We start from the raw sequence: 27,114 nt of genomic DNA on the forward strand, positions 1-27,114 counted from the left end.
GCCTGTGGATGGCCTTAAGTCCAGACTGACACTCACAAAAGGCAGACAATAGATACGCACTCAAGAAAATATCCCTACTGTCTACGAATTTGAGTTAATCATTTGTATCCAATTAGCAAAACAGGAAGACGGTGGAGGACAAATAATTCGAAGGACAAAGTAATATGGACCACTTCAGTTTGTTTAATGGATATAATACTTTCCTTTCTTTGGGTAGTTTGACATTTTTTTATGCCTCTCATGTGAGCTACCAGTTAGCATATTCCCATTAGTCATGTCATCTCTCCATGGAGGTTTCAAACATAAATCCAAAACGGAGTCATCAAGTTCTCTCTCTCTCTCTCATACACACACACAGAAATATTTCTCTTCCAGAGTTTCATAGCTCTGTAAGTGAGCCACCATCCACCCAACTGAGCTAGCCACACTCCATGCTCAATTGATTTGAGTCCTGTGTACTTTTGCATTTACGTGTCTCTCAACTTTATCTTTTCCCCATATATATCACCAACCTGGTTCAAGCCATGATTTCCTAACTGGTCCCCTCTGTGAAGTTTTGCTTCCCTCCAGCACATTCTCCATTCTCCAGCTACATAAACACAAATATGGTCATATCAGCATTGTTTAAAACCCTTTGACGCTTCCTAAATCCTTTATAACAAAGACTAGATGCCTAAACTTGGCTCATGAAGCGTTCCATGATCTAGCTGCAGCCTGCCGGTCCTGCCTCATCTTTCCCTTTTGCCCACTCTGCTCAGTCTTTCTGAGCTGTCTTGAAAACACCAATGCTTCTATGCTCTCACGCTTACAGTTCTCTCCTCACACCCATGTCTCCATACTCATCTCTTTTCAACGTCCAACCCATTCCCCTGCTTCCCTCTTGTACTCTCCTTCCCTTTAGAGGGGCTTTTCTGTCTTACCAATTTATACTGCAGGACTCAGGAAGGTAGATGCTCCTCCTCATTCACACTCTCGGCACATAATAGATGTTCCATAAATAACTGCTGAATGGGGAAATCGATACTTTAATTATGTTGCTATGTGTGATTTTGGTAGGAGTTATCAAATTTCTTTCAGAGAGAAAAGATGATCAACATCACTCATCAGCATGGAAATACAAGTCAAAACTACGATGAGATGTCACCTCACACCTGTCCGAATGGCTAAAATCAACGACACAAGAAACAACAGGTGTTGGTGAGGATGTAGAGAAAGGGGAACCCTCTTGCACTGTTGGTGGGAATGCAAACTGATACAACCCCTTTAGAGAACAGTATGGAGGTTCCTCAAAAAATTAAAAATGGAACTACCTTATGATCCAGCAATTGCACCACTGGAATACAAAGAATACAAAAATACTAATTCAAAGGGATACGTGCTCCCTGATGTTTATAGCAGCATTATCTACAATGGCCAAATGATGGAAACAGCCCAAGCGTCCATCAACAGATGGATATATGAGATATAGATATAGATATCTATATATAATGGAATATTACTCAGCCATTAAAAAGAATGAAATCTTGCCATTTGCACTGATACAGATGGAGTTAGAGAGTATTATGCTAAGCAAAATAAGTCAGAGAAAGACAAATACCATATGATTTCACTCATATGTGGAATTTAAGAAACAAAACAAACAAACAAAGGGAAAAAAAGAGAGAGGGGCAAACCAAGAAACAAGACTCTTAACTACAGAGAACAAACTGATGGTTACCAGTGGCGGGGTGGGGGTGGGGGGGTGGTTGAGACAGGTGACGGGGATGAAAGAGTGCACTTGTCCTGATGAGCACTGGGTGATGTATGGAAGTGCTGAATCACAGTATTGTACACCTGAAACTAATATTACACTGTTAACTAACTGGAATTTAAATAAAAACTTAAAAAAATTCTTTCAGAGAGATGTACAGAATGTATAATTTGGGGAAAACTACACTTTTGGCTAGACTTGTAATTAATGTCAGAGTCCATAATTTTCTTAATTAACTTTATATCTCCATAAAGCCTCACATGAGACCATGTGATAAATGAATTTATGAATGGTTTATTATCACAAATTCCCAAGTTTCTTAGTTCCAAATAAGCAATGATTCCATATTTATTTCTCTTTCTCTTTTTCTGACTAACTTTCTAACTCCAGAAGGTTGTAGATATTTCTTTTTTTTTTAAGATTTATTTTTTATTTGGAGAGAGAAAGACAGAGAGATTGAGTGGGGGAGGGGGAGAGGGAAAGGGAGAGAGAACGTCAAGTTGACTCCCCGTTGAGAGAGGAGCCTGATGTGGGGCTTGATCCCACAACCCCAAGATCATGACCTGAGCTGAAATCAAGAGTCAGATGTTTAACCAACTGAGCCACCCAGGCACCCCAGAAAGGTTATATATATTTCTCCTAATTTGGGACTATAAACAAATAGTTAATACCCCTAGGTTCAAAAACTATATATTTTTTTCATTTACAGTCTGATGGGATTTATGAAGAGACAGATTCTTTTTTAAACTTCTTTGTGTCTTGTCAGAAATCACAGACATTCTTTCATCGCGTAAGCCGAAGTACAAGTGAAAGATTGGTCTGCCAGCATGCGGAAAATCAACTGTATATTAGCTACACACTGAAGTAGAATGATAAAAAAGAAAATGCACTCAACTAGTTTTCAGAAAGGCCACGTTCGAATCCTGTCTCCTGCATACCTACAGTATGTAGCGACATGGCACTTATGGAACCAGAATCCCTAAAACGTAAGCTTCATGAGAGCAAGGATTTTGTCTGTTTATCGACATAGAACCGTGCACCTAGAATAGTGCATTGCACAGCAGATAGTTTCTGGCCAATAACAATTGGCTTAATGAATGAAAAACGAAGCTTTGGGTCACATAGCTCTTTTTCGTTTCAAGTTGTTACAAAATGAGGTGATATTAACAATTCTGGCAATTTCAGGAAGTTATTGGGACAGGCCAAAATGTCAGTTTGTAAAGATTTTAAATCTAGAGATAAGTACACAAGTTTAAGATATTGTTATCAATGGCTGTGTAGCTTCCCTCTAATGCCTGTAATCTGAATATCTAATTTTATTGGATTATTTGTTTTATCACATATGGGGGTTTATGCCCTATCATTGCAGTGAGTGATTAGTGTTCTTTCATTCTAAGTGCATTATAAGTTTGAAATAAGATATGAGATTACAGAGATTACCAGTAATACTCATAATTTGAAAACAGTTTGTGTTCAGGAAAAAAAAAATAATTTCAATGTAGTGGCAAGTTCCAGGGAGCCTGATTTCACATGGAATAATTTCAAAGACAACAAAGACACATTTGTATAATTAACATGTATATAAAACTTGGCAATTTTTAAACATTCCATATCCATTATCTTATTTAATTTTTGCAGTAGTCCTCTTGTACACAGATGGTATTATTTCTATTTCACAGATGAGAACAACGAGGCACAGAGAGAGTAAATAAATTGTCCAAATTCAAGCTCTGGTAAGTGATGGACCCCACCCTTGAACCTGGATTCTTCCACCCCCAGATGCTTTGCCAATTACATTATATCAGTGTGAAGAGTTTAGGCCAAAATATGAAATTAGAGGGTGCAGTCTCCAAGGCTGCTTTCCTTTCTGACACCAACTAAGTTTCAAGGGGTTCCCCAAAGCACCCTCCATTTCAATACTTCAATAGAACTCACAGAACTCACTGAAAGCAATTATACTCAGGGTTATAGTTTATTAGAGGGAAAGGATATAGAATAAAACCAGTTGAGGGAAGAAGTGCATAGAGCACAATTCAGGAAGGTTCCAAAACAAAACTTCCATTGTCCTCTCCCTGTGGAGTTAGGATATGTTCCTTTTCAGGTATTAATACGTATGGAGTATTGCCAGTCAGGGAAGCTAACCTGAGCCTCAGGGTTTGGAGTTTTATTGAGAGTCCATTATGTAAGCATGAATCATTTGATTGCCCACATGGCTGATCTTGGTCACTAAGCTGACTGCCACCACATGACCCAAAGCCCACACCCTATGTCACAATGTCAGTCTTTCTGGCATGGCCAGCCCCCACCTTAAGACTATATGGGTATGGCCAGCCCCCCCCCCCATAAATCACATGTTAGACTATTCAACAGGACTCAAGGCACCCAGGCAAACAATTATCAGGCACAACATTACAAGAGACTGGAGATTACCTCCCAGAAATAGGGCAAAGGGCAAACCTTCTCTTTGGGTCAGGCCAAATTCTTTACCTCACAACCATGTTGGGAAAGGAGTATGCCTAGAATAAAAAGGTGTAGAAAATGAAGACAGCTGGCAATTCATGTATGTGTCAATACAGCTTGTTGGAAATCAAAATTTGAATATTGATTTGGTTTTGTGGTTATACTCTCCTCTGGCCAGATTGAATGAATTGGGAAATGAGACAAGTCCTAGGTGAAAATGATTATATCCTTGCCATGGTTCAGATATGGCCCTCAGAGCTTAGAAGAAGAGGTACAACTGTGGGAGAGTGATGAAAGCATGAAGCCCATTCTTAGAGGAGGAAGGTCTGCTTGATTTACGGGTTTTTCTTTTTAGGAGCTCTTAGTTGTTTTCAGTTTAAAAAATTGATATCCATTATGAGACCAGCAACAGTCAACTCCTGGGGCTTTTTGCTAAAATTAGTTTTGATACCTTAAAGAATATTGATGACATTTTAGAGTAGAACAGCCTAACAGATCCAAAATAAAAGCTTTCTGAAAAAGACTTTATCCGTTAGCTTTATCAAGAGGCCAAAAAAGAAATAAAAATGAGTTCTGCTATTAGATGTAAAGGCTCCAGTCATTTCTATTTATACAACTGTTCAGCCTTATCTAGCAGAAAATAAAATAGAAGGAAGCAGTACCATATATCTGAGTGAGCCGGGTGGTGCATACTAATTCCTTTTGGCTTATAATTTATTTTCCTTTGGTATAATTTTTTTTTAAAGATTTTATTTATTTATTTGACAGAGATAGAGACAGCCAGCGAGAGAGGGAACACAAACAGGGGGAGTGGGAGAGGAAGAAGCAGGCTCATAGCAGAGGAGCCTGATGTGGGGCTCGATCCCATAATGCCGGGGTCACGCCCTGAGCCGATGGCAGACGCCTAACCGCTGTGCCACCCAGGCGCCCCCCTTTGGTATAATTTTTAACCATTGAAGTAGATGATGACTATCTCTGGTGTCTGGAAATCCCAAGCTATTCCTTCCCACGTCCTCTTCTCAATCCTCTCCCTTCAGAAACCCCCTTTTAAGCTCCCTAAAAATCTAAGATCTATTTCTTGGATTTCTCTGGGAAGGAGGCAAATCTATGATTATCAGAATGAATTAGTTTCATGTGTTATTCCTCTTCCCAAGAACATCTGCAATTAAGAGAATATCCTGGAGATGAAATTTTCTAATAAGATTTCCCATACCGGGTTTGTTAGTTAGGATAGGGAAAGTTCTGCTGCAGAAACAAACCTCCAAATTTCAGTGCATTGACACAGTAAAGGCAAATTCCTCAATCTACCGCATAGATTCATATGGGTTGGGGACTTCTCTTGCCTGCCTTTCTTCCAAATGTTGACTCAGGGACTAGTGACTTATTTTGCAACTCTGACATCTTGGAGTCCTTTGCTTCTAGCTGTATGGACCGAAGAGAGAGAAAGGATAGAACAGGTAACCTGCTCTTAGTTTCCTGGGACTGGATGTGACACAACACTTCTCCTCAAGCTGCACTGGTCAGGATTAGTCACAGAGAAGCATGACAACTGGAAAATGTAGAAAGCAAAATTAGATATGTTTGGGGGATAGAGAGAATTTTAGGAATCTACAAATCATACTAGAAGAGAATTACCCACTCCACCAATAGATGAGCTCAAGTTTCTATCAAGAGCTTGGCAGGGGCGCCTGGGTGGTGCAGTGGGTTAAGTGTCAGAGTCTTGGTTTTGGCTCAGGTCATGATCTCAGGGTCATGAGCTCGTGCCCCACATGGGGCTCTGCACTCAGTGCAGAGTCTGCCTAAGACTCCCTCTCCCTCTTCCTCCACCCCTGCCCGCTGTGTGCTCGCTCTCTCTAAAATAAACAAATAAGTCTTAAAAAAACTTATGATGTACTATATGCTGGCTAACTGAACATAATAATAGAAAAAAAAGAGTTCGGCAAACCTTTACTGTGACTCTAATGTGAGCCGAGAATTGTGCTTGGTTGTGGGCGGGCATGCACCTGCACACACACACACACACACACACACACACAATGTGGTATCACCTTCAAGAACATCACAGTTGAGTGAGGGAGGTTGACAGGTAAACCCCTAACTATAATGTCATATGACATTTTTAATAACAGATATATGCACCAGGACTATTTGTACAACGTGTAACTCTTCAAGATTGCAGTGTGAAGGCGAAAATTAAGGAGAGCTTTCCAAAGGAAGTAACCTTTGGAAAGGTGTTGAAGGAATTTTGCAGGCAGAGAATGAGGAGGAGTAGACCTGGGGGGAAGAGCTAACAATGTCAAAAGGGTGAGAGCCACTGAGAATGTGGAGTGTTGAAGAAGCTAGGGCGGAACGCGGCAGGTTCGTTCCCCAGGGGGTGTGGAGTAGGACAGGAGACTGGAGAACTGGGCGGGGCTCAGCCCTCGTGGGTTCTTCTTTTAGCCACACCGAGATGTTTAGAGCCCTGTGCGGGCACAGGGAACCACGCAAGTGTTCTTGGCAGGGAGACGATCAGTGTCAAAGCTACTCCCGAAAGCTTGAAAGATTCCTAACATTTACTGAACCTTCACCATGAGCCACACATGGAGTGGAGCATTTTGTGGACATGACCTCGTTTCCTCCTCTAAGAAGCTTTGTGAGGTATCATTATTATCACCATTTCCAGACGAGGCAACTTGGGGAACAGAGCAGGCCAATAGTTTGCCCAGCGACATACAGCTAGTATGTGATGAAACCAGAATTAAAACCCAGGCGATATGAGGCTGGAGTCAGATCCTTTTATATCTAGACCATGGCTGTCCAACAGAAACGGAATCTGAATTATATTTACATTATGTTATATGTAAATATGTGGATTATAGATTGAGAATATTTAAATTTTCTAGTAGCCACATGAAAAAGTAAAAAAAAAGGTGAATTAATTTTAATAATTTTTTATTTAACCTAATAGAGCCAAAATACTGTTATTATTTCAGACTGTTATCAATATAAACCGTCGTTCATTTGTTATCTCACATCCTTTTTTCATACAAGGTCTTTGAAATCTGGAATTTGACATTTGCAGGACATCTCCATTCCGACTAACTACATTCCCAAATATTCGTCCCACGTGGCAAGAGGCTGCTGTATTGGACAGCATTAACCTTGAAGGATTATTTCCATGATTTTATTCTGTGAAGTATTTATTTACTTTTGAAGCACAATAATTTAGCTAACGGGTAGAAGTCATACAACTAAATGTCTGTCTCTGTTTTCAGATGGTTTGATTGTAATCACACACATAGATTACACAAACACACGTGAAACAGCTCAATTTCAGATGATTTTCTCCTCTCACAACTTCTTCTAAAGTCCTCCTCTCCTCCTCATGGCAGGACTCAGTAATTCTCCCTCAAATCCTACATTAGCACATCTGGCACTGAGAGGTGTCATGGTTCATTGTCAGGACTATACATGACAGATGGGCCATTTATATGCCACACGCACGGTCTGTCCAGTATCAAGGAAATTCTCTCTTCCGAGTTTGATTTCCTCAGAGTGATGGTAGGTGTTATACATGCCCACATGTTTTGAATGCCAATGCAGAAATTCTAGCAATTCCAATTAGGGTCAGCTTGTTGCACTCATGGAAGGAACATCAAACACGGATAATTGAGTTTCCCAAAGAGGGGATGACCTCACTGTTTGCCCTTCACAAATACACATGCTCTCTTAGTCTATTTAACTAAACTCCTGCCTAAATATGTCTTGTGGGAAGGAAGAGTTTATATAAAGCCATCGAGTAGTCTCTCTCAAGGCCCCTGCCTGTGGCAGAGTTCTTTGTGCCTGTTATATACCTTTATTGAAATCTATTCGTCTGCCATACTCATGCCAACCAGGGAAACTCAGCCTGGGTTTTGAAGTGCACAGCACACCTGATAAATCTGTCTGTGGGAAAAAGGTCGTGGTGGCTTATATTATTGCCAGTGGAGTAAATTTTATCTCTTTCAAAGTCTACAATTTAATAAACTTTCAGGAGTTTCTATGACTGAAGGATTATCCTGGATATTGGGAGATGATGATCTACAGTAAGCCTCAGTTTCTACATCTATAAAATGGCGGTAACGATAGAACCTACCTTGTAGAGTTGTTGTCAGAATTAAAGTCTGAAATACAGAAAGCACTTAGGAGCTGGCAAAAAAATAAGTGGTTGATAAATATTCTTTCATCGTCTTTGTCTTTTTCTTTCTATGGTTATCATCTTCTTGTGGGAAGGCAGACACATAAGTATCTATAATGAAAACCATAGGGCAGCCAATGTTGGTTGTGGTATAAATCAATACAGGGAGGGTAGAATTATCCATTCTGATTAGGGTTAGATGTTTTCGTGGAGGTGGCAGCATTTGCCCAGAGCTTTTTAGTATGAGAAGGGAGAGAGAGAAAAGAAGGAAATTCTCGGCAAAACTACAGACAGTGGAAGTGTAGCCCATAGCTCAGGAATATGAACAGAAGGACCAGTGTATTGGGCTGTTGGATTTGACTTGGAGAATAATTTGGTTCTCAGGAAGGGCCTTGAATATAAGACTAAGAAATTCAGGGCTTTCTCAATAAATGCACATCCATGACTCATTTGTGAAATGGGCAATCATAACACAATGTGTGTTTTTTAGAAAGATAACATTGAAGGCATTGTAGAAAACAAAATTAAGATGGAGACCATCTGGGCACCTTCAAGACATGGCTGATATTTAAGATGGGTCATGAAAAGTTAAACTTTTTTTTTAAAAAAAGATTTTATTTATTTATTTGAGAGAGACAGATAGTGAGAGAGAGCACAAGTGGTGAGGAGAGGGTGAAGTAGGCTCCCTGTAGGGAGCCTGATGTGGGGCTCAATCCCAGGACACGGGGATCATGACCTGAGCCAAAGGCAGACACTCAATTGACTGAGCCACCCAGAGGCCCCCAAAAGTTAAACTTGTTGACTTGACTTTCAGGCCTCACTCACTATTAGTACAAAGACATTCTCAATAATTAGAAACTATGTCAGTGATTTTTTTTTACCCTGTGAATTCTCAAGACTTGGAGGATTATAAAATAGATTTGGAAAATACTGCCAACCCTAGTTAAGACAATAAACAAATTGAAGATCTCTTGTTTCAGTATCTAGTATAATCATAAACATGCTACCAAATGTTAAGAAAAAAGCATGGGAGACTTAAAAAATTCCAGTGCCCGTGTCCCACCCAAGTGCAATTACATCAGAATCTCTGGGTATGAAAACCACTGATCTCTCTTAGGTGCTTGATACAAATGTGGATATTTACTAACCAATGACTCATGACTTATGATAATCTATACACGGTGTTGCGTATAATTGGTTCAAGTCTTCCCTTCCCTACATGCATTTGTAGACAAGTGACTTATCAAGGAAAAGTTCACAATTCCAATGCCTCTCCACACGGAATTCTTTCTCTTCCATGAAGATAATGAGAGATCATCAGAAGCAAAGGAATATCAGCCTAGTGTACTGCTTCTAAAATATTCTACCAAAGTACCCATTTCGGCAAAACAAACAAACAAACAAACAAACAAACAAAAAAAACCTACTCTCAGGGAACTAGCAGGCTTATTTTTTTTTGAACTAAGCCTTTTGTGAATATTACATTTGCACAATACATTTATATTTACATAAGCACACACATATTAAATGATATCTGGGATCATCTCATACTAAAAACATCCAACGTGGACATTTTGTATGATCTTATAAAAGACTGGAAGTCAGAGAGTTGTACAGTAATTAAAGAATTGAAACAGGAAAATCCATGAATGGGGGTGTGTGTTTGTGTGTGCATATTGTTTTGTTTATTAACTCTTTGGGAATCCATTATGTAAATTTACTCAAAGTTTGGGTATCTTACTTAGATCAACTTTAAAGCTTACATCATTTTTTTTTAGTATAGTTGACACACAATGCTACGTTAGTTTCAGGTAGACAACATAGCGATACGACATCTCTATACGTTATGCTGTGCTCACCACAAAAAATCTTATGTTTTTATTTATTTGCTGATTAGCTGCTTTTTCAAATGGATGTTGTGAACAATTTCCCTACATTGTGTTTGGGTCATGTATTTCTGTGTATAAGCTATCCCCAAATCCAGTGGCTCAGAACAGCGATGGTGTATTCCTCCTTGCAAATCCATGGGTTGACTGTGCACTTGCACCTGCCCTAACGAGAGCACACTGCTGGGGGCTCTGCTTGGATGGCTGGGACTCTCTCTTCACATGGTCTTTCCTGTCAGCTTCTCCAGGACGGTCTCAGGGTTCTGGGAGGGCATAAGCCAACGTACACGCCTGTCCTCCACTTGAATTGCATTTGTTGCTGTTCTACTGGCCAAAGCAAGGCACACGGCCAATTCCAGAGTCCAAGTGGGAGAGGATTACCCAGGGCAAGACTTCTGGGAGGCGTGATTCATTATTTAACAATGTACCACAACTCCTTGTCCATTTGACAAAAGTGAGAGACAACACTGTTTGAGGAATGCTATGAAAACATTCCCTCTAAAAAAAAAATCTCCCTTTGGGTACAAGTGCCTGATGTTTATAGTAGCATTATCAACAATAGCCAAATTATGGAAAGAACCCAAATGTCTACTGACTGAAGAACGGATAAAGAAGATCTATCTATCTATCTATCTACACACACACACACACACACACACACACACACACATAGAGGAATATTGCTCAGCCATAATAATGAAATCTTGCCATTTGCAGCAACCTGGATGGAGGTAGAGAGTATAATACTAAGCGAGGTAAGTCAGAGAAAGACAAATACCATATGATTTCACTCATATGTGGAATTTAAGAAGCAAAACAAATGAACAGAGGGGGAAGGAAAAGAGAGGCAAACCAAGAAACAGACTCTTAACTACAGAGACCATGCTGACAGTTACCAGAGGGGAGGTGGGTGGGGGATGGGTGAGACAGGTGGCGGGGATTAAGAAGGGCGCTTGCTGTGAAGAGCACTGGGTGTTGTGTATGTTCAATCACTAAATTCTACACCTGAAACTAATATTGCACTGCATGCTAACTAACTGGAATTTAAATAAAAACTTAAAAAAAGTCTCCCTCTATTGTGTTACCAGAGAAACCATAGTCAGAGTTTCATCGCATTTGGATTAGGGCAGGGGTTCTCGTACCGGAGCTCATTTCAGAACAATTGTGGTATTTTCTCAAAAGACAGGTACCGGACTCCCCACCAAAGCAACCGGATCAAGTCACTCCATAGTTGATTTTGATGTACGCATGTCCTGGTTAAGGCTGACCGAGTTACGAACTCCATTTTCAGTAAGGACCAGTTAACTTGTGGGAGACCAAAGCCCCAAAGCCGGAGTGAAAGGCCAGTTCCTGAGGGGCAAGGCCAGCGCCTGGGGTGAGAGCGGGACAGGGCGGTAAGTCACCGAGGTTGCAGGTGCCTCCTTTCCAGGTCCTGCAGAAGCAGTGGAGCGCCTCACTGTGGGCTGTGGGAATCGTTGTCAAAGCTAGTTCCGTTCTCCAGTCTCTCAACCCAAACTGAGAGTTGCGTTTTAATATTTTGTTATAAAAAAATTAAATGACTAATCCTTAGGAAGCTAGTAATCCCTTTATACTGTATTTTAGGTAAGTAGCACCAGGTGAACAAAAACAGTTTCTTGTTGATGTGCTTAGGGCTTGCTCTTGTTGAAGATAGCTAATATCATAGATTAGCACGTAATTTATTTAATTTATTCATTTAAAGGTTATAAAATACTTGAAGGGAATAAAACATACTAATGAGATACTCATTGGTGATTAGGAAAAAGTAATAGCACTTTTTTTTTAAAGATTATTTATTTATTTATTCGACAGAGATAGAGACAGCCAGCGAGAGAGGGAACGCAAGCAGGGGGAGTGGGAGAGGAAGAAGCAGGCTCATAGCGGAGGAGCCTGACGTGGGGCTCGATCCCATAACGCCGGGATCACGCCCTGAGCCGAAAGCAGACGCTTAACTGCTGTGCCACCCAGGCGCCCCAAAGTAATAGCACTTTTAAAACCAAACTTAAGTATGGTCTTAACTCTAGTTTGTTTTTGAGAGTTGAATAAAGCAATTTATTAGAAGTCTTCTCCTAGTGTTTCTCTTGCCAGCCCAGGCCTCTGAGATTTTGGAGCAGCACGTTGGCCTTCTCATCTCCTTGGGCTAGCTGTGTATTCAGTGCATACAGCTATCTGGCTGCTCAGGGGAGAGAACTTGCTTGCCCTTCTAACCTCCTTATGTCCTCTTCTCCAGTTGGCAAAGGCGAGGGGAAAAATAGCAGGCCTCGTTGTGACTTTCCAGGTCTCAAGTTGAGAAAGTAATTTACTCAAACCACCTCTTCTTTTCTTCAAAGAAGCTTACATTGGCGTGCATAATTGTTATAAATGCCGACTTCAATCACATGCTTAAGATTATCCATTAACCATTCAAACAGGCACCTGGCTCCTTTTGAAACCGCTCTATTTTTAAAGGGCTACACCCCCTTTTTATTTTTGGACACTGCCTTTGAAATTCATTTAAAAATAACTGTTTCCAAATGAGCAGGTAAAGGCATTGTTGAGTGCACCGGATGATGCAATTGGAGATAGGAAAAGCTGAGGGCTTTTTACACTTGCACGACTCAGTCATCATGCTGATCACATAGACGCTCGTTGAGCAGAGAAATAGCACTGATTTGATTCAGAAGACTGGACCTATAATTCTGGCTCTATCATCAATTATATTTGAAGTCTTGAACATGTCATTTCACCATGTGGGCATTTATCTTCGCGTGGTAAAAATAGGGTGGTCGCGCGCTAGTTTATTCTGAAAGTGATTACCAGGGCTAAAAGTTGACAATTATGAGCACATTGTACTTTTGTTGATGCTGATTTGATTCAGGGTCCTGTTTGAGGTCATAAATCTTTTGATAACCTTCTCATCAGCGTTTGGGATCTAAATTTATTTTAAGAAAATGTTACACAAATGTTTAAAAAGCGAGACTGAGGACTGTTCTTATGTAGCAAGAATTTTATACTTGATGCATTACTAAATTGCAGACATTTGTTCTTGAAACCTAATCTGTGAACCTCTGTGGGATTATATATTCTCCAGAGGCTCTCTTATAAATTACCATGATTTGGACAGTTAGGAACCTACACGTTGATTCATGACCAGCCCTGGTAGGTTAGCAAATTATTTATAGCTTATTCTCTGAGGCAACTGCAACCCTTTTACTATCCACGAAAGCATTCTACATGCAGAAGATTGGAACAATCACTACAAAGACGCCATTTGAAACTGTTCTGAGACTGGGCATCTGAAACTTTGACACACACAAACCACCTGGGGATCTTGTTAAAATGCACGTTCTGAGTCAGTAGGTCTGTGATGGGGCCTGAGATTGTGCATTTATAGCAAGTTCCCAGCTAAAGCCAATGCTGCTGGTCCACAGCCCCCTGAGCAGCGAGGCACTAAGGGACTGGGTAAAATGTGTGTGGATTTCATATCAATTATAAGTCAGTTTGCCTATTATAAAGACAGATAGGCTGTACACCACTTCCAAAACACACTACCTGAGCTAACAGGAGAAGGATCTCTTTCCGAATGGCACATCAATAGAATGGCATGTTTCAACTTTAAATATTCATGACTTGTCTTCCTCTTGTTTCTTTCAAGCATTTTGACATTTACTTAAGTAATTACTGTCACTTTCAAATGGCGGCCCATATTTTTGTCCTTTGTAAATCCTCCTATGTTATTATTCATGCCTTTGTTCTGTTCCCACTCTTGGAAGCTGCCTTTATCGGGTTTGCCAGGTGGATTCCGCACATATCCGGAATTAATCTCCACGGCCCATCAGAGTGTAGCCAACTTCATTTAATCAAGGGAAGAACCAGGGAGGGAGACAGTGACTGGGAGGAGAGATTGAGAACCCGATGACCACGGCAGCTTATCCTGATCAGACAAAACGAAAAAGCCACTTTCCGCTCACATCTTCTTAGAACTAGCAACGCCAGAATCTTAATGTGTTTTGCTAAATCCATTGTAGAGTTATCTTGCAGACATACAGATTGACATGTTAGCTTCATGCGGTCTTTGTTTCCCAAGATTATCTATATTACAAAATATTTTAGAACTGACAAATTGTCTTCCTTTTTGTGAGTCCATTTGGGAACTGAATGGTGGGAGACACTTAAAGGGAAAGGGAAGTGACATGTGCTCCTAATTGTGCTAAAATCTCTAAATTTATTATTAATCTTCTAAGCCTATTTAGTGTATTTAACACATAGCCAGTTATGCATGAATCTCATATGAAGGGCTGATTTTTTTATTAAAGGAAAAAGTCATTTTCTGATTAAGAGGCGCTTCCTCTTTTAATGAAAAGTCTTTTGGTTCTGCTATACAGAAATAAATCATCAAAGTTCTCTCAGTAATGGCTGTAAATATTTTGTACTTGTGCACTTTTAGAATAAAAGTTGAAGTCATTTTAAAGTCGATCAATTAGTCTTTGCCAAGGTTAAGTACATTTGGGTATTAGCATGCTATTGCATAATACAGTGAGCTGGCAGAACAGAAAGCAATCAGCCAAGTTTAAAATGCTCATAGAGTCTTTATTTTCTGGCGACCTTGAGGCAGGCAATTAACAAATGCTTTACATTTTAATTTTGCAGGTAAAGAAATCCAGAAGGGGTTGACTAAATCCAAGATCTGAGTGAATCAGATGGACAGTGCAGAAGCTACTCTTTTATGGTCTCTGTCACTGTAGCAGCTGAATTTTGGGTAAAATTATATTGGGAAAAAATGACCTCTTGATCATTTTTCTTCACCACTGATAATACACATTGTTTTTTTTCCCTGACAGGCATTATGCCTCCTTCTTTGCCCCAAGAGACAAAAGAGCAATCCTCACAGGCAGCTTTTTGTTATGTAACTCACGCCTGTGGAGTCTGAGTACCCACATGCCAGAGGCTGTAAAACACCTCCCACCCCATTGTAAGTGGCAGAATCTCTCTCTCTCTCTCTCTCTCTCTCTCTCTCTCTCACACACACACACACACACACACACACACACACACACACACACACACACACCCTTTGCAGTCAGAACTTTCGGATTCTGCCAGACTTCATTTGGAATCGTCAGGGTTATGTGTGTGACGTCCATGGGTGTGCCTGTCAGGGAGAGAGGGTTCTCTGTGGGCTGTGCTGACGTCTCGCTCTGAAGTGACTTCAGTGCTGATGCCCTGACTCCTCCCTCGGGGACTGCAGATCCATCCTGGCGCATGTCTGCAGGGGCAAAAATAGCTCACAGTCTCACAGACTCAGGTGCAGCCTCTTTGGCAGCCTCTGGGCCACGTCAGGTGAGGTCTGCCACCTGCGTGTTAGTGAACATCACAGAGCAGGGAGAGGACACAGGGCCACTGCTCAAGCTGCCCTTTGCTGGGCTCATTTCCATGCTGCTTTGACAGCTAATCTTTTGAGTCCTCCTTTCCATATAACCTCTCAGCTCTTGAAATGGCTGAAGTGGAATATGTTTACCTTTTTTAATGTGATGGATGCTGTTAAGAATTGCTTATATATGGTGAATCTTCTTTCCCCTTGACTCAGATCCTCATGTGAGATGTTTTATTTTCATTTCAGACTGATCTAACACTTGAGATTTGGCACTGCCAGGTGGTCAAGGGGTCAATGATCTGTAAAGCATAACAATTTATTAAGGAAGCTTGCTATTTACATGGGCCTTGAATGCACTACTGCAAGGGGTAGGAGGTGTGGAGCAAGGAGGTATTATCTCTTTGCTCTGTGATGCCTCTCTGTGTTGAGCATACTAATATTGGAGAAAATCATATTGGAAAAAAAGATCTCTTTAGAATTATTCCCTAATATTGATTCAGATACAAGTGAATGATTTCTGATACTAGCAAGAAAACTCATGGGGCACCTGGGTGGCTCAGTCGGTTAAGCATCCGACTCTTGATCTCAGCTCAGGTCTTGATCCTGAGTTCAAGCCCTGTGTTGTGTTCCACACTGGGCATGGTATCTACTTAAAAAAAAAAAAAAAGAGGGGCGCCTGGGTGGCTCAGTCGGTTAAGTGTCTGCCTTCCGCTCAGGTCATGATCCCAGGATCCTGGGATCGAGCCTGCGTCAGGCTCCCTGCTTGGTGGGGAACCTGCTTCTGCCTCTCCCTCTGCTTGCCACTCTCTCTTGTGCTCTCTTTCTCTCTCTCTCGCTCTCTCTCTCACTCTCTGTGTCAAATAAATAAATAAAATGTTTTTAAAAAACAAGAAAGAAAACTCATTCATTCTATGATCTTTTCCATCAGAGATTGGGGGTTTTATAAAATGAGGCCTGACATGGGAATAATAAACTGAAGTGTCTATTCCATAAAAGGGATAATGCCTTGTGGTCCACATTATACCTTTGAAGTGGTATTGGTGGTGTCACTTTAAAACTAGATGATTAGAACTATAGTCCAAATTGTCATTTATTTTCTTTATGATCCTACTTAAGAACTTTTTGCCTGCTCATAGGTCATGAAAATAGCATCCTGTTTTCCCCATTGCTCCACTTTTACATTTATATCTACATTCTAAAAAAATTAATTTTTGTGTATGGTGTGGGGTAGTGGGCAAGATTCATTATTTTTCCATTTGGATATTTAAATAATCCAGGGCCATTTATTAAAAAGATCCTTTCCCCCATTGCACCGAAGAATCAATTTTGTCGTGAGTCATGTAACTCTACATCAGTGGGTCTGTTTCTGGACTCTCTACTTTGTCCCAATGGTTCATTTGTCTCTCCTTGCACCAGTACCACATGGACTTAATTGCTTTAGTTTTATATAAGCCTTGATATCTAGTAATGTCCTCCAGCTCTGTGCTTGAAGATTGGCATGGATAAATAAACTGGACAACTTAGAAGAAATGGGCAAATTCCTAGAAACAGACAATCTTCCAAAACTGGATGAAGAAGAAATGACAAATCTGAACATATGGATTATAAGTAATGACATTGAATCAGTAATTTAAAAAAACTATGAGAAAACAAAAGTCTAGGACCAGATGGATTCACAGGTGAATTCTACCAGACATTTAAAGAAAAGTTAACACCTATTCTCCTTAAACTATTCCAAATAATAGAAGAAGAAAGCAAGCTTCTAGATACATTCTATGAGGCTGGCATTACCCTGATACCAAAACCAGACAAAGACACCACAACAAATGAAAACTACAGGCCAATATCCCTGATGAACATAGATGCAAAAATCCTCAACAAAATAGTAGTAAACTGCATGCAACAATATATAAAAAGATTATTCACCACAATCAGGTGGGATTTATTCTGGGGATGCAAGGATGGTTCAATATTCACAAATCAATCAGTGTCATATACCACATCAACAAGATGAAGGATAAAAATCATAGGATCATTTCAACAGATGCAGAAAAAGCTTTTGACAAGATTCAACAACCATTCATGATAAAAACTTTCAACAAAGTGGGGTTAGAGGGAACATACTTAAACATAATAAAGGCCATATATTAAAAACCCACAGCTAACATCATACTCAGTGATGAAAAACTGAGAGCTTTTCCTCTAAGGTCGAGAACAAGACAAGGATGTCTACTTTTACCACTTTCATTCAAGATAACAATGGAAGTCCTAGCCACAGCAATCAGACAAGAAAAAGAAATAAGGTGTATGCATATTGGTAAAGAAGAAGTTTAACTGTCACTATTCGCAGACAACATGATACTATAAATAGGGAATATTAAAGACTCCACCAAAAACCTATTAGAAGTAATAAATAAATTCAGTAAAGTGGCAGGATACAAAATTAATACCCACAAATCAGTAGTGTTTCTATACACTAATAATGAAGTACCAGAAAGAGAAATTAAATAAACAATACCATTTACAATTGCACCAAAAATAATAAAATACCTAGGAATAAACTTAACCAAGGAGATGAAAGACCTGTACTCCAAAAACTATGAAACACTGATGAAAGAAGTGGAAGATGACAAAAATAAATGGAAACACATTCCATGCTCATGGATTGCAAGAATTAATATTGTCAAAATGTCCATATTACCTAAAGCAATCTATAGATTAAATGTAAACAAAATGCCAACAGCATTTCTCACAAAACTAGAATAATACTAAAATTTTCATGGAATCCCAGAAGACCTCAAATAGCCAAAGCAATTCTAAGAAAGAAAAAGAAAGCTAAAGGTATAACAATATCAGATTTCAAGATATACTACAGAGCTGCAGTAATCAAAACAATGTGGTACTGGCAAAAAAAAAAAAATAGACACACAGATCATGGAATAGATTAGAAACCCCAGAAATAAACTGACACGTGGTCAATTAATTTATGACAAAGGAGGCAAGAATATACAATAGGAAAAATACAGCATTTTCTATAAATGATGCTGGGCAAACTGGACAGCTACATGCAGAAGAATGAAACTGGACTGCTTTCTAGCACCATACACAAAAATAAACTCAAAATGGATTAAAGACCTAGATGTGAGACCTGAAACCATAAAATTCCTAGAAGAGAACACAGACAATAATTTCTCTGACATCAGCCAGTAACATTTTTCTAGATGTGTCTCCTGAGGCAAGGGAAACAAAAGCAAAAATAAACTATTGGGACTGCATCAAAATAAAAAGCTTTTGCACAGCAAAGGGAACCATCGCAAAACAAAAAGACAGCCTCCTGAATGACAGAAGATATTTCCAAATGATATATCTGATAAGGAGTTACTAGCCAAAATATATAAAGAACTTACACAACTCAACATCAAAGAAAACAAACAACCTGATTAAAAAATGGGAGGACCTGAATAGATATTTTTCCAAAGAAGACATACAGATGGCCAACAGACACATGAAAAGATGGTCAATATCACTCATCTCAGGGAAATGCAAGTCAACACCACAATGAGATATCACCCCACACCTGTTAGAATGGCTAAAATTAAGATGACAATAAACAACAAGCGTTGGCAAGGATGTAGAGAAAAAGGAACCCTTATGCACTATTGGTGGAAATGTAAGCTGGTATAGCCATTATGGGAAACAGTATGGAGATTCCTCAAAAAACTAAAAATAGAAATATTATAATGTCTAAAATTTCTACTATTGGCTATTTATCCAAAGAAAATGAAAATCTGAAAAGATATATGCACCCTCTATATTTATGGCAGCATTATTTACAATAGCCAAACTACGGAAGAAACCTAAGTGTCCACACATAGATGAATGTATAAGGAAGATGAGGTGTACACACACACACACACACACTCAAATATTATGCACCCATAAAAAAGGATGAGATCATGCCATTTGAGACAACATGGATGGACCTAGAGAGTATTATGCTAAATGAAATAAATCAGACTGAGAGAGACAAATGTATGATTCCACTCATAAATGGAATCTAAAAAAAATGAATAAACAGACAAAAAGTAGAATCAGACCTATAAATGCAGAGAACAAACTGATGGTCCCAGAAGGGGAAAGGGGTGGGAGTTGGGCAAAATGGGGGAAGGTCAGTGAGAGATATCAGGCTTCCTGTTATGGAATGATTAAGTTGTGGAATAAACAGTACAGCATAAGGAATACAGTCAATGATCTTGTAATAGCAGTGTAATGCAACAGATGGTAGCCACACTTGTGGTGAACATAGCATAAAGCATAAACTATTCAAATCGCTAAGTTGCACACCTGAAACGAATGTAACATTGTGTGTCCACTATCCTCAAATAAGAGAAACAGAAAAAACTGGTGGTTACCATAGGGGAGGTGGGTGGGAGGATGGGTGAAATAGATAAAGGGGATTAAGAGTGCAGTTATCCTGATGAGCACTGAGAAATGTATAAAATTGTTGAGTCACTATATAGTACACCTGAAACCAATGTTACACTGTGTTAACCGGAATTTAAATACAAACTTAAAAATATATACTTCAATTAAAAAGAAAAGGAAGAATTAAAAAGAAGACAATGTTAAAATAGATAAACTTTCATCAAACATGGCTCTTATTAAAAATTTCCTAGGGGGCGCCTGGGTGGCACAGCGGTTAAGCGTCTGCCTTCGGCTCAGGGCGTGATCCTGGCATTACGGGATCGAACCCCACATCAGGCTCCTCTGCTATGAGCCTGCTTCTTCCTCTCCCACTCCCCCTGCTTGTGTTCCCTCTCTCGCTGGCTGTCTCTCTCTGTCAAATAAATAAATAAAATCTTTAAAAAAATAAATAAAAAAAATAAATAAAAATTTCCTAACAATCTATAAAATACTCAAGAAGTTAACATATTACTGGGGTAGGTTAAAGGGGGTCATTCTATTTTTGAATTTGATCTTAATTAATAAAAAAACTACATATTGTAAAGAAACAAACATAAGAATGGCATGGATATTCTTTGCCTTTGCATTTCCATATAAATTTTACAGTCAATTTGTGTATTTTCACACATTGAAATTGTGTCAAATCTATACCTCAATTTAAAGAGAAATAGTATCTTTACAATATCAAATCTTCTAATCCACAAATAGAGTAAAATATAGTATATTTAGAGGAAAGGGATGCAGATTTAAAAGATCTGGAATAAATTCTGCGTCCTCCTAAATCAAGCAATTAGTTGAGTGCCATATATGTCCTAAAAATATATGTGAAGAAGGTGAGTATTAGCTTCAGTTCTGCTCTCCATTCTTTTTGTCTTCTCCTCTCCCTTTCCTATCACTGAAAATCCAGGAACGTCACAAATTCTTTCGGGTGTCTGGGCATTCATCTCAATAAAACTCCCCATTACTTCTCTCCAATCAAAATTCACATAGCACACAGTAACCTAATACAGAATAGTGGTAAATCACCCACTTAAGAAATGTTAGTTATGTTGGGGAATTGTAGGCACTGTATCAGGAAATATTTGTATTTTGTGTATTAGTAACTATGATGACAAAACTGAGGGAAAACAACCAATCACAGAATCTCAGAGGCAGAGAGCAGTAAGCTCACAGGTTTGAAGATCAGCTGGGGGATGGCTCCTCTGGGAGGGACTGGGCTGGGGAAGTTGGGCTCTCTGTGCCTCTCCTTTTCCTCCCAGGGACAGAGAGATAAAGCAAGCTCTTCTCACGGTGATAGCAGAGGTGCAAGTGAAAAAGCCCAATCTCCAAAGTGCTTTTCAAGCTTTGTGTCTCTTGACAACCCGCTGTCTAATATAAGTCAATGGGTCTAGTAGCCTGGTGATGGGTATTAAGGACGGCACGTGATGTGATGAGCACTGGGTGTTATACGCAACTAATGAATCATTGAACACTACACCAAAAACGAATGATGTACTATATGTTGGCTAATTGAATTTAAATAAAAAAAGTAGTCAATAGACAAACCTAGAATCCAGGGATAGGCAAGTATACTCCATCCACAAAAAAGGAGGAGGGGCAAGTGAATAATTTTTAATAACTTAATATACCATAGTTAGGGAATCTTAAAAGTTCTTAAACTATCTGAGCTTGTGAGCTGTGAATGTATAATCAAATTTTGTTTCAGTGAAATAACAGAAATTAACAGGTATGTTTATGTTGCTCTAAGACTTCCTTTGTTTCATAGGTATCCAGTCCACATTTCATCAGTGACACGATCTCTTATAATGTAGGACTACGAAATTCATTTTATTAATCCTTCCTCTCTTATGATATCAGTTCACTACAACTTCAACCTGACCAAAATGGCTCCCTCTTCACTCTTCCCAGTCTCTGAGAATGGTCCATTCAAATCTCTAAGCAGAAGTCTGGGGAACATTCTTGATTATTTCCTTCTTTTGCTCACTCCTTATATTCATCCAACCCCCCAGTGCTATGAATTATCTTTCGTAAACTTCTCTCAAATCAGACCACTTTTTTTCATAGTCTAAACCACCCTCATTTTTCCTCTCGTCTACTGCACCAGCCTCCTAACTGGTCTCTACACTTCCTTACTTGATGCCCTCTAATTCAAATTCTAGAGCTGAATGTAAGTAATTTTTCAAAAATATAAATATGGTAATGCTATTCCTCTTGCTTTCCAGCCAGATCCCACAATCCAACCCACCTACCCATTGGGTAATTGTGTCTGAAACCACTAATTGCCCCCATTATCCATTCTTCCCTTTGAACTTTAGTCAATCGTGCCCTTGAGTTGTTGCTGTGCATATGACTGACCAGATAAAGACTGCATTTCCAGCCTCTACTGCAGTCATATTACTAAATACTGGCCAAAATGATGTGAGCAGAAGTGATAAGTGAAATACCTGGCTTATTTGCTTTGAAGGAAAGGAGGACGCCTTCCACACTCCTGTTCCTGGAATATAGACATGATGGTGGGAGTTGGAGTGGCCACTCAGATCATGAGATGGAAGCCATGGTTTGGAGATTACAGAACAACACTATGAAAGGCCTGGGTACCCCACACTGTAGATCTGTCTTATTGCCCTGGATGATTTATGATTGGAGTGTTACAAGGGGAAAAATGAATGCCCATCTTGTTTAAGCCACTGATATTTTGGTGTAATTGTTAGAGCAGCTGAGCCCACATCCTAATATCATTGACTTCTGCCTAACTTTACTGCCTTATTGTCTACAACTTCCCACCCTAGTTGGTGATCCTTGCTTTGTCACATCTCTGTGCCCTTACATGTATCCCCCATTCATCTACTGGGATAACTTCCCACCTTTTCAAGATTCAACAAAAGTCTTTCCACTTCTGGAAGCCTCCCTAATGCCTCTCTGTGTTGGGTATTTTTGAAAGGTCCTTTGGTCTCCCATTGCATTCACACTGTGCATTAATCTATTAAAGCACTTAATACATTGTGTTGAAAATGGTATTTGCTTGTCTGTCTTACTTCAACAGGTCTTCTCTCTCAACTACCCCACCTGTTCTCTTGCTGTGCGTTCACATAGGGCAGGATTGATCTTTATTCTTTGATCCTGGGTGCTTAACAGTGGGTGATAAGTAAATTCATGTTAAATGAGTAAATGAATGAATGATTTCTGTGCACATTTGGTGAGTGTGTATGTTCTTAGGATGGGTTTTGTGTCTTTTAGAAAGAGGCAACAGGGGTGCCTGGGTGGCTCAGCTGGTTAGGTGGCTGACTCTTGATTTCGGCTCAGGTCATGATCTCAGAGTTCTGGGATCTAGTCCTGCGTTGGGCCCCATGCTCGGTGGGGAGTCTGCTTGTCTCCCTCTCTCTCTGCTCCTCCCCTCACTCACTCACGCTCTTGCTCTCTCTCTCTCAAATAAATAAATAAATCTTTAAAAAAAAGAAAGAAGCAACATAATTGAATCAGAGTATTTGTTAAATTATGTTTTTGGTCTATTTAGATATTTTACGTATGCCTCAACTGAACTCTGGTTGGAAAGCTCCCTTTTTTACTCAGATAAAAGAAATGGAAAAAATTTCAGAGGGGAAAATGACTTAAATGTAAAGTATTCTTTTGATTTAAAATAAAAATCAGTTGCCTAGTAAAATCTCAGGTTTTGCTTGATCTCAGGAAAAAACTATTTCTATAGCTATTATATTAACATCTTCTACAACTTTGGTTTCTTTGAGATTGCCTATTAAAACTAACTAAAAAAGGAAAAACTCTGCCTCTGAAGAGAAAATATGTTTATGTTTTAACTGCCTTTGAGGACCTAAGTAGCAGTCACACACATGTGCCTTCCCCAGCTGGTGTTTGCTTATCCTTATGTAAGGGCCCATCTTCTCTCCTTTCTCCTTGAAAGGCCATTTTCTTCCTCTCCCTTAGCCCAAAGACTTCTGATTCATTCATTGGCAAAAGGAAAGTCCCAGTGCCAGAAAACAGCAGGACCTAGGATTGTGAGGAGACAGTGACATTTGAAACCCTTTAACTTTCTATTGTCTTAAAGTGATGGCTAATTTGGTGGGCCAAAGGCAGAACTGAAGAGGCTTAGTTACATATATTTCCTTTTTGTCTACCTAAAACGTCAAGATTTGGTTTAAGAATACCTTTAATGTACATTTTCAGTTAACTGATCCCTTTTTAAAATAATATTTTCTATACAGCATATGGTCATTATAGAAAATACAGGCAATAGTTAAATAAACTAATAATATTTAAATTATCCCTAATTTCAACAATATATACTCATTATGGAAAATATAGACCATGTAGTTATAAAAAAATAATATTATTTCTAGACAGAACCATTATTAATATTTCTCTCTACATATACACACATTTTTAAACAAAAACATAAAAATATTGTACATGTTGTTTCTTAACTTACTTTTCACTTTATAATATATAATGAACATTGACATTTCCCTTATTCTTAATTGTTCTTCCACAATATTATTTTAATAGCTAGATTATATAATTAATTTACTCAGTCCCTACTTGGTGTGTATTGAGGCTGTTTCCAATTTCTTCCCTCAAATACCTATATAGCCATAGATTTTTCAAAGCCCTATGATTTCCCCCCCTCAGGATAAATTCCTAGAAATAGATTTGCTAGATCAAAAGATATGCAAAATACAAATTAAGTCTTTTCATATACATTACCAAACTGCCTTTTCTGGATTTACTTTAATACTTATTTATTGCTTTTCATTTATAAGCAATGTGCCTCCTGAGCTTATTCTGTCCTTTGTTCACTTCCTGTGATCTCTGGAAACCCTGAGGGACATGGGATGTAAAGAGCTGTGCTCGTGCTACCCGCTGACTATGCAAGCAGAGCTGAATCTCACACACACACTGGTGTCTGCCTTGCTGGGTTTCATCTTTACAGAGAGGTCCCTAAAACCACCCTTTAGGCCCTCATTGTGGCCCTTTGGGAAATAAGCAGCTGAAGTTTCAAATGTCAAGTCAGGTGCCATGTCAATCATAGCTGAAAGGCTCATTGTCGGTGTTCCATTTTTCAAGGCTGGTCGAAGTACATGCCAATGGCAGACTTCTTGTCTATTCTTGAGAATCAGCTTTTTTACTGTGTGTATTTCACACATGGTAATTTTCTCACAATACATGCTGCATAGACACTGCTAAAAAAATCACTGTGGGGGGCACATATAATGATTACTATAAATTTGAAAGGGAATATGAATACATTATGGTCATAGCCATCTTCTCATTGCTCTAGCACAGTGCATTGCTCAGAGTAGGCAGTCAGTAAACATCTATTAAAAATTGAGTGGATGAGTGAATGAACGTTGTCTTGTGAAAGAGTTGTGTACGGTTGTAGTACTTTAGACTCTAGGCATGACTGGGGCCTAGCCACATTCTTCTTGAGTCTCACCTAAGTCTGCAAGAAGATATGAGTAGAGCTAGAAAGCTGAGTCAGAAAGAATATGACTATTATTACAAATATCACAGTTTTGTCAATTAGTTATGAATAAGGTGAGTGGGATGGACCAATTAGGACTTGGAAGTTTAAATAATAATGATAATAATAATCCTAATGAATCCCCAAACTTTTGGTGTTTACTTAGGGGATCAGATCGGCAACAAATCTCATATGACAGGAAATAAGACTATGTCCATTGGGGGGGTCAAAAATCTCTTTGGAACCCTGCCTGATCTCTCTCTCTCTCTCTCTTACACACACACACACACACGCATGCACACACACACACTTCTTTGATGCAGAAGATGTTAATTATTTGTCATTTTTAGAAAAGAATCTGTATTCATTATCTATTGTTGCATAAGAAATTACCCCCCAAAATTCAGTGACTTGAAACAGTATGTATTTATTATCTCACAGTTTCTGTGGGTCAGGAATCCACATATGGCTTAACTGGGTCCATGGTCCCAGGGTCCCTCAAAAGGCCACGGTCACCTCAAGGCTTAACTTAGAAGGATTTGCTTCCTAGCTCACTCACGAGGTTGTTGGATTGTGTTGGACTGATGGCTTCAGTTCCTCATTGTCTGTTGGTCAGAGGCCTCTCTCAATTTCTTGCCAATTGGCCTCTCCACAGGGCATCTCCAAATATTACATCTGGCTTCATTATAGTGAGTACATGAAAAGGCAAGAGAAAGAGGGCAAGAGAGAAGGAAGTCACAGGGATTTGGAAGTCTTGTTACTTCTCATTGAGGAAGTAATATCCCATCACTTTTGCTGTATTCAATTTTTAGAACAACTTACTATAAGCGGTCCAGGCCACACAAAGGGAGTGAGTTATACATGGGCATGAATACCAGAAGGTGGGGATCCTTGGGGCCATCCTAGAAGCTTGCCTGCCAAAGAACCCATGAGGGGGAGTGGGGGAGTGGGTATACCTTTGTATCTACCCATCTGTTCATCCATATCTATCATCTATCTATCTATCTGACTATCTAACTATCTACTTTCCTACCTACCTATGCATCTCTATCAAGATTCCACTAGTTAAATAGCTCCTGGGCAATATCTGCAGCCTGGATTAGCTTTATAGATCTTTATCTCCTCAAAACTGATTATTCGTTCCATTATTTCCTCATCCTCTGTCCTCCATAGGTAACACCTTGTTCAGTATCAGATTGAGAATGATGTTATGGCATCATTATCAGCAGCAACAAGACCAACAGACTTTTATTGGACAACTACTCTATGTGAGGACTACCCAAGGACTGCAAGGATATTAAGTTCATCCATTCATTTTTTTTAATTTAATGAGAATTTATTGAGTCTCCTCCACCTACACTATGCAAAGCACTTCAGAGATACAAAGATGAATGTTTCATTAAATGTTTGTCTAGTTAAAGTCATTAAAAGAGGTCCAGAGCCCATGTTCATGGAAGACATTTTAGACTGGTCTCATGAAAGAGGAGGTGCTGCCCAGTTTGGTCCCCCAACACAAGCCCTTTCCCCAACAGCTCTCCACTGTAATGCAGCTGG

General features: G+C 39.4%; 1 long non-coding RNA gene across 1 annotated transcript in view; it reads right to left on the minus strand.

Moving 5' to 3' along the window:
* Positions 1-27,114, minus strand: part of LOC123002228 (uncharacterized) — a 237,538-nt gene that overhangs the window by 154,394 nt on the left and 56,030 nt on the right. The window lies entirely within an intron of this gene.

The sequence above is a fragment of the Ursus arctos genome, chromosome X (genome assembly GCF_023065955.2).
Source record: "Ursus arctos isolate Adak ecotype North America chromosome X, UrsArc2.0, whole genome shotgun sequence".
Taxonomy (NCBI): Eukaryota; Metazoa; Chordata; class Mammalia; order Carnivora; family Ursidae; genus Ursus; species Ursus arctos.